Source organism: Otolemur garnettii, unplaced genomic scaffold (genome assembly GCF_000181295.1).
Source record: "Otolemur garnettii isolate 467f Iridium unplaced genomic scaffold, OtoGar3 scaffold00101, whole genome shotgun sequence".
NCBI classification, from domain to species: Eukaryota; Metazoa; Chordata; class Mammalia; order Primates; family Galagidae; genus Otolemur; species Otolemur garnettii.
Window position 1 is genome coordinate 6,671,604 of NW_003852496.1, and position 8,741 is coordinate 6,680,344.

Sequence of the window (8,741 nt, forward strand, 5' to 3'; positions counted from 1 at the left end):
AATGCTTTTCTGGAAGTCTTTTTGTATATGGATTTTCCTATATCCACCAGCCCTTGGGAAAAAATCCTAGAAGTGGGGGTATAACATCAGAGTGTGCAGAATATTGCCGGAATGCTTTGTAAGCAGCCTGCACTTCAACCACAGTGGCATTGGATATATATAAGTATACATCTCTTCAATCCCTAAATGATAGAACTTAAATTTTTTTTAAACCACATTCACAATAAATAAATAAATAAATAAATAAAACCACATTCACGATCACTAGAAAGGAGATATTTTCTATTATTACTGAATTAAAATTGAGGTTTACAAATCCATAGTTTGTAAATCTGTTTAACATGAACCAGTCCTGTAGGGCTGGGTCCCTCTCAGCAATTTTACTGTTAATCAGGTGAGGTTCAAACCTGCCTCCCCTGGCCGGGCTGGTGCACTAACCACTGAGCAGGGGCGTACAGTTCTCAGTGATTTTTTTTTTTTTTTTTTTTTTTTTATAAAATCCAGAAGTTGTCATCTTTGACTTGGAAGTCAGGATTCCTAGCAACAATTGTAAACTAAAAACAACCAGTGGGGCTCTAAGAAGTGAGCCAGCCAGCCCCTCCGGACACGAGCTCATTGACAACACTGAGCTTTTCTAAGTAATAAAATGACAAGCCAATGGGGGTGATGTTACAGGATGGTCCCCAGAGGTTTCTGAATGGGAATATGGCAAAGAACTTAACTATAGGCAAAGGTAAATCCTTCTAAAAATAATTCAAACTAAGTGCACTGCAAATGGTCTCCAAGCTGTCACGGGGGATGCAGGAATTCTCTTGGAGCAGGGATTCCCAAACCCACCAGAATCCCTAAAACAGATAAGTAGGCCCCACCCCTAGAATTTCTGACTCAGTTGGTCTGGGGTGGGGTCGAAGAATTATCATTTCTAACAAGTTCCCAGATGCTGCTGGTGCTGCTGATCCCAGGACCACACTTTGACAACTACTGTTTTAGACTGTGTCTTTATTCTTTTTAAAACACTTAACTGAGTGCCTACTAAGCACCATGCTATATGCTGGAGATAGATGAATAAAACCCAGTTGGTACCCGCCTTCAAGAAACTGATCATCTGCAATTCTGCAGTCATTGAACTGCTCTAGTCCTAAAAACTAACGCATCCGAACCTTGTTGAAAACAAAGTTTAAAAATATAGTATATGGAGTAGCACCTGAGACTCAAAAGAGTAGGGCGCCAGCCCCATATACCAGAGGTGGCGGGTTCAAACCCAGCCCTGCCCCCCCCAAAAAAAAACTGCAAAAAAAAAAAAAGAAAAAGAAAAAAATATATAGTGTATGTACTTTCAATAAAATCAGGATGTTTCTAAGCAGTTCCAAATGCTTTAGGAAAATGCATAGCAATTCCACACTGCCAAATGCCTGGGTATTCTCTTCATTCTTTTGGATTCTATTGACATATGCAAATAAATTTTTTTAAGTTTCTACTTCATTTATATTTATATCATTCATATGTTTTTGTTCTCTTTTTTTTTTTTTGAGACAGAGCCTAAAGCTATCCCCCTGGGTAGAGTGCTGTGGCTTCACAGCTCACAGCAACCTCCAACTCCTGGGCTCAAGCGAGTCTCCTGCCTCCGCCTCCCAAGTAGCTGGGACCACAGGCACCCGCCACAACGCCCGGCTATTTTTTGGTTGCAGCTATCATTGTTGTTTGGCAGGCCGGGGCTGGATTCCAACCTGCCACCTTAGGTGTATGTGGCTGGTGCCTTAGCCACTTGAGCCACAGAGGCCGAGTCTGTTTGTTCTCTTTTATAAATTTTATCCACTACATAAAACAAGAGCATTTATATAGGTACTTTTCTATGTGAAATCAAAAACTTGTTCAGACAAGTAATTACCAAGCGACAGCAAAGAACAGCATTTAGTAACGTAAGACTGTGGGATTCTCTGTTTTAGATCCATAGACTTTAGCAAGATTATGTAAAAAGTGAATGACAAGGAAGCACCGGGCTTAGTCATGAGGCGTGAGGGTGGTCCCTACCTAACTGCTAACTACCACCTACCAGCTGCCTCCCATGAACCTGCTTTTGAGAGGGCTACTAAGTTTCTGTTTTTCACAGAGAATAGTTATGGCTTACCATAACTATTTCAAAAATAACAGGGAAATTAAGCATGTATAAAATGTCATGGCCTGTGGGATGTGCCCACAAAGTAAGCATTATTTAAATGTCTTTGGCACATTCGTTTTCCTGAAGGGATTCAAAAGTCCTCCCCCTTTCAATTTCTTAAGAAGCTACTTTAAGAGTCTGAAAGAACTAATTCAGGAAGACACGATCGTCTGTCCGACACGCAGAGAAAATAAAAGACATAGAGAAGAGGCAATATTCAGATATTGTACTTACATTAAGCAACTGCTAGCTCAAAGCTCTGAGCTTTGATAACATTTCCTGGGAAAATTGATATTTCAGAATAACCACTTGTTTTCTTCGAGGTCTAAAACAGGAGGATTTGCAAATTGTCTTGATTTTTAAGAGAAAAAAAGAAGCCACGATGGGTGAATATACCTTTTCCTATTCCTGCTACTCCAAACGATTATTTTCACATTTTGCTTCACAGGGGCTGGCTTATGGGTACACTGGGGCATGCATTACCTTAATTTTATTTTTCCCTCTCCCGACCCCCTCTTTCAAACTCTAAATATGTTTTCTATTCCTTGGTCGCGTACCGAAATGGTTGGCACACATCTGATTCAGCTGGACAACCAAACGAGTAAAAAACCCAGCCGCGGGGTCACTCTCTGACCCCACACTGCTATGTGACTTAAAGGCCTTGTTTAAGGTGCAAAGGAAACGAGGAATTAACCTTCCGTATTTTTGCTGATAGCAGTTTAGTGAATTAACTCTGCTAGGAACACTGGCATTTTAAAAGTAGACTCCAAACCCTCAAATAACAAAGTCATTTTTAGAGGTGAATGAGGACGGCCAGAGGGGTTGGGGTCAAGGTTAAGAAATTCTTTCTAGAACGTCATCACTGCACTCAGGCATTCTGACAATTATGTTTTCCCGCTCCCCTCTCTATAAAGGAAAATGTATTTCTTAAACACACAGGATGAAGGAGTAACCTTTTTCAATTTTCTTTCCTAGATTATCTCCTCAAGTACAGAGCCCAGGAGTGACAGTGCTAAGAGGCAACTTTAGAATTTAAAGCTGTTCTAAAATCCTATCTGTCACTGAGGTGCAGGGGAAATTCTTAGAAACCAACCTTATATTTAAGAGTGTACACAGTAATCAGGCAACCTTTGGTTGTGGGTGTTGAGTATACACAGATCTGTTGCACTCCTACTCAGGGTATTTCCCTATTTCTCTCCCTACCCCGTATCTGCCTTCTCCTTATCTGTGACAAGCGGTGAAGGACTTCTCACCCCATGTTTATGCTAATCTGAACTCTTCCCAGAAGGTCAGATAATTTGTCTCGTACATCTTATCCACACATTATTCCCCCAGATGAGTCCATACCGTAAGATTTTTTTTTAAAGTGATACAGTTCAAATTAGCAATGAATTTCTTTTCTAAAATCAATGAGCTGAATAAAAACATTTCCTGAACAGATACTGAATCAAAACTGAACTAAACTGTTAGACATCTAGTGTATGATCTAGTGTAATCCTGACACTAAGCTTTAACATCTCCATGATCATGGATTCGAGCTGCACGGACTGATGATGTCATTTCTTTCCTTTGTATCTGAGAAATCTCAATAGAGAAGAGAAATTCACTGAACTCAGTCCTCCAAAAGATTTTCAAGGTATAGCTGGAGGCTCAGCGATGACTCTGAGAGAGCCCAGATGTTAAACTCAGAGACCGGGAGATAATGCAGCCCCCAGCTCCCCCCATTTACCAGGGAAATCGGTGGGAAGAGACGTTCGTCCCAACTAGAAGCACTAGCTTGAGACCTTCATTGCTTTCCACTGCCCCATCCTTCAAGTCCCCACTGGAGCCCTGCAGCTCCGCACTGCCCCAAGCAGAGCGGTTTGGTTCACCAGTTTACTGTGCAGAAGAGGCCTGGAGAGGGGGGCAGTCCCAGCCCTCACACACGGACACCTCTTTCCACCTCACTCTCTTTTCCAATCTCTCAAGCACTGCTTGGGAGAAGCCTTCTGTTTGACACATTCAGTTCAAGCCCCTCACTCTTATGAAGAGAAGACACTTCACGATAATACGTATTGGTTACAATTCATATGAAGAAATTAGAGTTATTATTCGGATGGTGTATAGTTAATTATATGCTTTTCCAATTGCTTCCTACTAGTAAATGGGTGGGTTGTTAGGTGGCGTGTGATGATTTCAAGCCACTAAAACACTGTTTTTTGAGTCTTCCTTGTTGAAAGAGACCCAATATTAATGACAAGCCCAGTCACCAGTTAGTCTTTTAGGTTCCAACACTAAACTGTCTTCTGATCTGATGAATCATAGGCCTCATAAAACAAACCTGCTTCTGAGTAACATACATTAAGTATTTTACAGGTATGCCATCAAAATATGCAAGGAACAGAGCTTTATCAAACAAGAGCACAATCTGTGCCTTCCAGACGCCTCAGATGTACAATATTAACATAAGGGGCCCTACCCAGGGCTCACAAAGTTGGAATAAAAGTAACTAACTGGACCGATGTTTGTCCAAAGTTATCTGCCAACAAGAAATACACCATGTCCATGAAGTTCGTGTGCAAACTGCTACCTATCTATTGAAAGTTCTCAGACACAAAAGGAAAGAAATGACTGTCAATCCATGCAACTTGAATCCATTAAAATCAAGATTTTAAACCTCGGTGTGCCATCTGCACACAAACTTTATGGACACCTTGTATAATTTTAAATTCAGTAATAATGAAATATTCCCAGAAATAGTTTATAAATGGATCAAGTAAGAAGCATTTTCTTCGCTCTGAACAATATTCTCAAAATTAGTACTAGTGTGAACTATTAACTACTTATAAAACGAATTAGTAATGATATAGATATCCATGAAGGTTCTCTTTAGATTATCAGCTCAATTATATTCAGGGCCAAGGTCATATCATTTAAGATACACTGGCTCGCCAATAAAGTCTTCAAATCATACCACAAAGAGCAAGAATAATAACTGCCGTACTTTTCCCCATTTCACAGATGAGAAAATTGAGAGTTAGAAAGGGTAAGTGAATTGCCCCAGCAAATAGTTAAAATTGTAAATATTCATAATACGAATTATATGCTCAGTACTTTAATATGGATGTGCATTTACTGTTGAAGAGAAATATTAAGAATAAATATCCTGTTTTTTAAATAGTAACTTATGTATATGGTGACACTTGTCACCTTAACATCAACGAGAGTTTTCCCCAAAATATGGCCTATCGTATTTGAGCAGATTTCCCTCCAAGAACCTTCTTAAGTGTTTTAGATAAATAAAAATTAAAACATCCCACTTTTATTTAAATAAAAGCTTTAAAAAATACACTGTGTAACTCTTTACAATCTACCACTTTATGGCGAGAAAATACAAATAGTAAATAAGAAAGCCCAGGAAGATCTCAACCTTAAATTTAAATTTTTTATCTACCATGCTACAAAACTAACCGAAGTAGGACACGCGAGGGCCATCTCTGCCTGCAAGATGGTTATTCACAGATCTTACTATTCTTTGGTGGAATCAAATTAGATCAGTTTCAAATTGCTTTGTAAGCAATTAAAAATCACCGTCTTTCTTGTGGCTTTTAGGCATTAAGAGAGAAAGAAATAGCTAATATAGAGATTTAATAAGAAAAATAAGAAAAGTACGTCAGAAATTCAGTTTGACAATTTGGGGCTGGGGCACGTATGTCTGTGCGTACAGACCAGTGACTTAAATCAAGTTTTCTTGATGAGTGATTTTTCGAAAATCCTCTACAGACATATAATGAGTAGAATACCAGGAGACCAAAACCATTTTCCAGTACATTTGCCACACCTAATGACACATATTATATTTCCAAGTTCAAGTGACAGTGAATTCAGCAGAAAGACACCCACACACTAGATTATCATTTTCTGTCCTATGCACTGGGTATATAGAGATGCTGTGAAAGTACCGCCCAGAACGTGTTAAACATTAAGAAAATATCATTTGAACGCATTTTTCCTACTTCACGAAGGTCCCCTGTTATTAACAACTATTTCAGAATTTGAAAACTAAATTAAAAATACCATTCATACTAGTATGTGTTTTCACAGCAGTGCCTTTTACACAACTTCCACACACATAATCATCTTGATAATTTACGTTAGTGGTAAACGTCCTTATTTTGAGAGAATTACAGAAGAGAAAAAATACGTATTTCTATTCATACAACTTACTGATAAAAAACAATTAGTTGTGACTAGTAATCCATTTCTAACTCATATACCTGAAGTCATACTTTTCCTCCTGTATAAATTTTAATGTCGTAGGAATGTTGAGACTAATATTGTGATTTTTAAAAAATTTAATCTAGAATTTTTTCAAAAGCAGTTCTGAAATAAACATAAGGAAACTAGTCCCTTCAAAGAAAATATTGTATTTCATTATTATAAACAGCAATCGTGAAAATATATTCAAGGTTCTCTTAAGCTCAATAAAGAATGTGATGCTGGTGGACATTTTAGATTTAATTACAAAAATAAATTGTATATTTTTAAATGTAAAAGAATGAGAAAACAGTGTCTAAAAAGTGTGCAGCCTAGAACTCTCCGAAATTTCATACTTGATTGATGCCATGGTTTTGTAGCAGATACTGTAAGAACTAAAATTTTTAAGTATGAAAAAGAGTTTTTGATTTAAAAATAAAAAGAGTTGTCAGTATTTTTTTTTCCTTCCAGTGGGTTACAACAGATTGAAATGGCTACCAGTTGATCCTAAGATCTTTTAATTTGAGATATAATTATCAGCCAGTTAAATATCAAATATCATATGATTTATTAAGGGAGAAAAATGGTGTAAATACACAATGAGATAAAAATGGATGGTTTTGTAACACGCTTTGCCTTTGTGCCTAACGACAGCAGCTTTAAAGTTTTGTGTTATTAAAATGAATCCTATGGTGGCCACAGCGAATCTGATTGAAAATAAAGTACACAAAAATGACCTTAAAACTTGAATGCAATCTTTTGAAATATTGCTCCAAATGCTAATGGTGGCATCTGTGAGTTTTTCTGTCAAACTTTAAGAGCAGAAGGTTTTTCTTTAAGAGAGAAGCCACAGTGAAGAGCTATCTCAGTTTATAGACGGAAATGTTTTCTAAATCAGGTAGTACCATCCCTTGGTTCTGCCTTCAGACAGCGATGGATCACCTAGCTATAGACAGGAAGATTGCCATAGAACACCTGAGCTCTGTGGAAGATTTGCCTGGGTCCTTTTAAAGAGTGAATTATTCCCTGTTCTCTTCATAACTCCAGTTAACAATCGGTTTCAGGAATGATAATAAGAGTTGATGGCGTTAAATCAATGCACACCAAAATCAAGAGTTTCCCCAGAAAACAGGTATTGTACAACTCCGTTCATCATTTTGTCTGGTTTTCTATTCAAATGATAATTTTACAGAAATTCTCTTCCTTCCCTAATCTTGAAAGGAATGGTTTCAACTAAAGAAACCCCTTTAGTTTCTTCAGGACGGATGACTATTTTTTAACTTTCTTTCTCCTTAAAATAATTAACACTATTCTTCCACTGTGAGGCTCAGACCCAAGTGAGTAATTAGATTCTTGATGTCAAACCAGAGCAGCACACAATAATAATGATCTAAGAATAACAGGATAATAATCTGGCACATTTCGGATATATCACCAACACAGTTCAACAAAATGCAATTCGAGTGAACTGACTCACCTAAGGAACGGGAGTTAACAAGAAGAACTTAGAAATGCAGCCTCCTGATCACCAGCAGAGGTAAAGGCCCCTTCTTTTACCTACCAACGGCCTTATATAAAAGCAGCAGTTTGGTTACTCCCAGTTTCTGCCTCCTTACCTTAGGCTCCTCCCCAAATACCCAGGCATAAAGTACCACTGCTACACACCCCCTTCCACCCCCAAGCCCGGGCGCTGGGAACTTTCTGCTAACCTGCTCGCTCTGCCTGGCTCAGACCACAGAGTGCTGCGCGCCCGGCCTAGTCGGCGTCCTAACACCTGGGCGCGAGGCGTGGGGGTCGGGGCTGCCCTCTCCATCCCGGGAACCCTGCCCCTGACTCGGCCCCTCGCTGGCTCGGGGACAGCACAGCGTTTAAGAGCACCAATGCTGGTGGCCCTGAGTGCGCCCCTCGCTGAACTGTCACCAAGAAGCACACACAGCGCTGTCCTCTCGGATTCTGAGACCCAGCGAGACCTCCTTGGTAGGGAGACCTCGAGGGCGCAGGATCTGCGCTTATCCTTGGCCCGGACGCCCTGCCCCGAAGTTTCCCTAGAGCAACTCCTGACTCGGGCGCAGCGGTGGAGGTCCCGGTCCGCTCCGGTCCCCACCCACCTAGCGCTCACACGAGGGGGCCTATCCTGGGAGCCCCGACTCGCGGGCTCGCGTCTGCTGGTGCTGAGACCGTCCGCGGTTCTTCGCGGGCTGCCCGTGCTCTCCACCGCAGGGCTGCTCGACGGAGAGAGGGACCCTCGGCCCGGGTCCCCTCATTCCGGGACCCCCTGGCCTGTCACCCGCACGACCTGCCGGTCCCAGCCCTCTGGGACACGACTCCCTGGTCCCCTTCCCCTCTG

General features: G+C 40.5%; 1 protein-coding gene across 1 annotated transcript in view; it reads right to left on the reverse strand.

Annotated features, from left to right (window-relative positions):
* PPARG (peroxisome proliferator activated receptor gamma) overlaps positions 1–8,064 on the reverse strand; it is a 140,022-nt gene extending 131,958 nt beyond the window's left edge. Inside the window, exon 1 of the mRNA XM_023516961.1 lies at positions 7,872–8,064. The gene's annotated coding sequence lies outside the window, so the exon portion shown is untranslated. The remainder of the gene's footprint in view (positions 1–7,871) is intronic.
* Between the last annotated feature and the right edge of the window lie 677 nt (positions 8,065–8,741).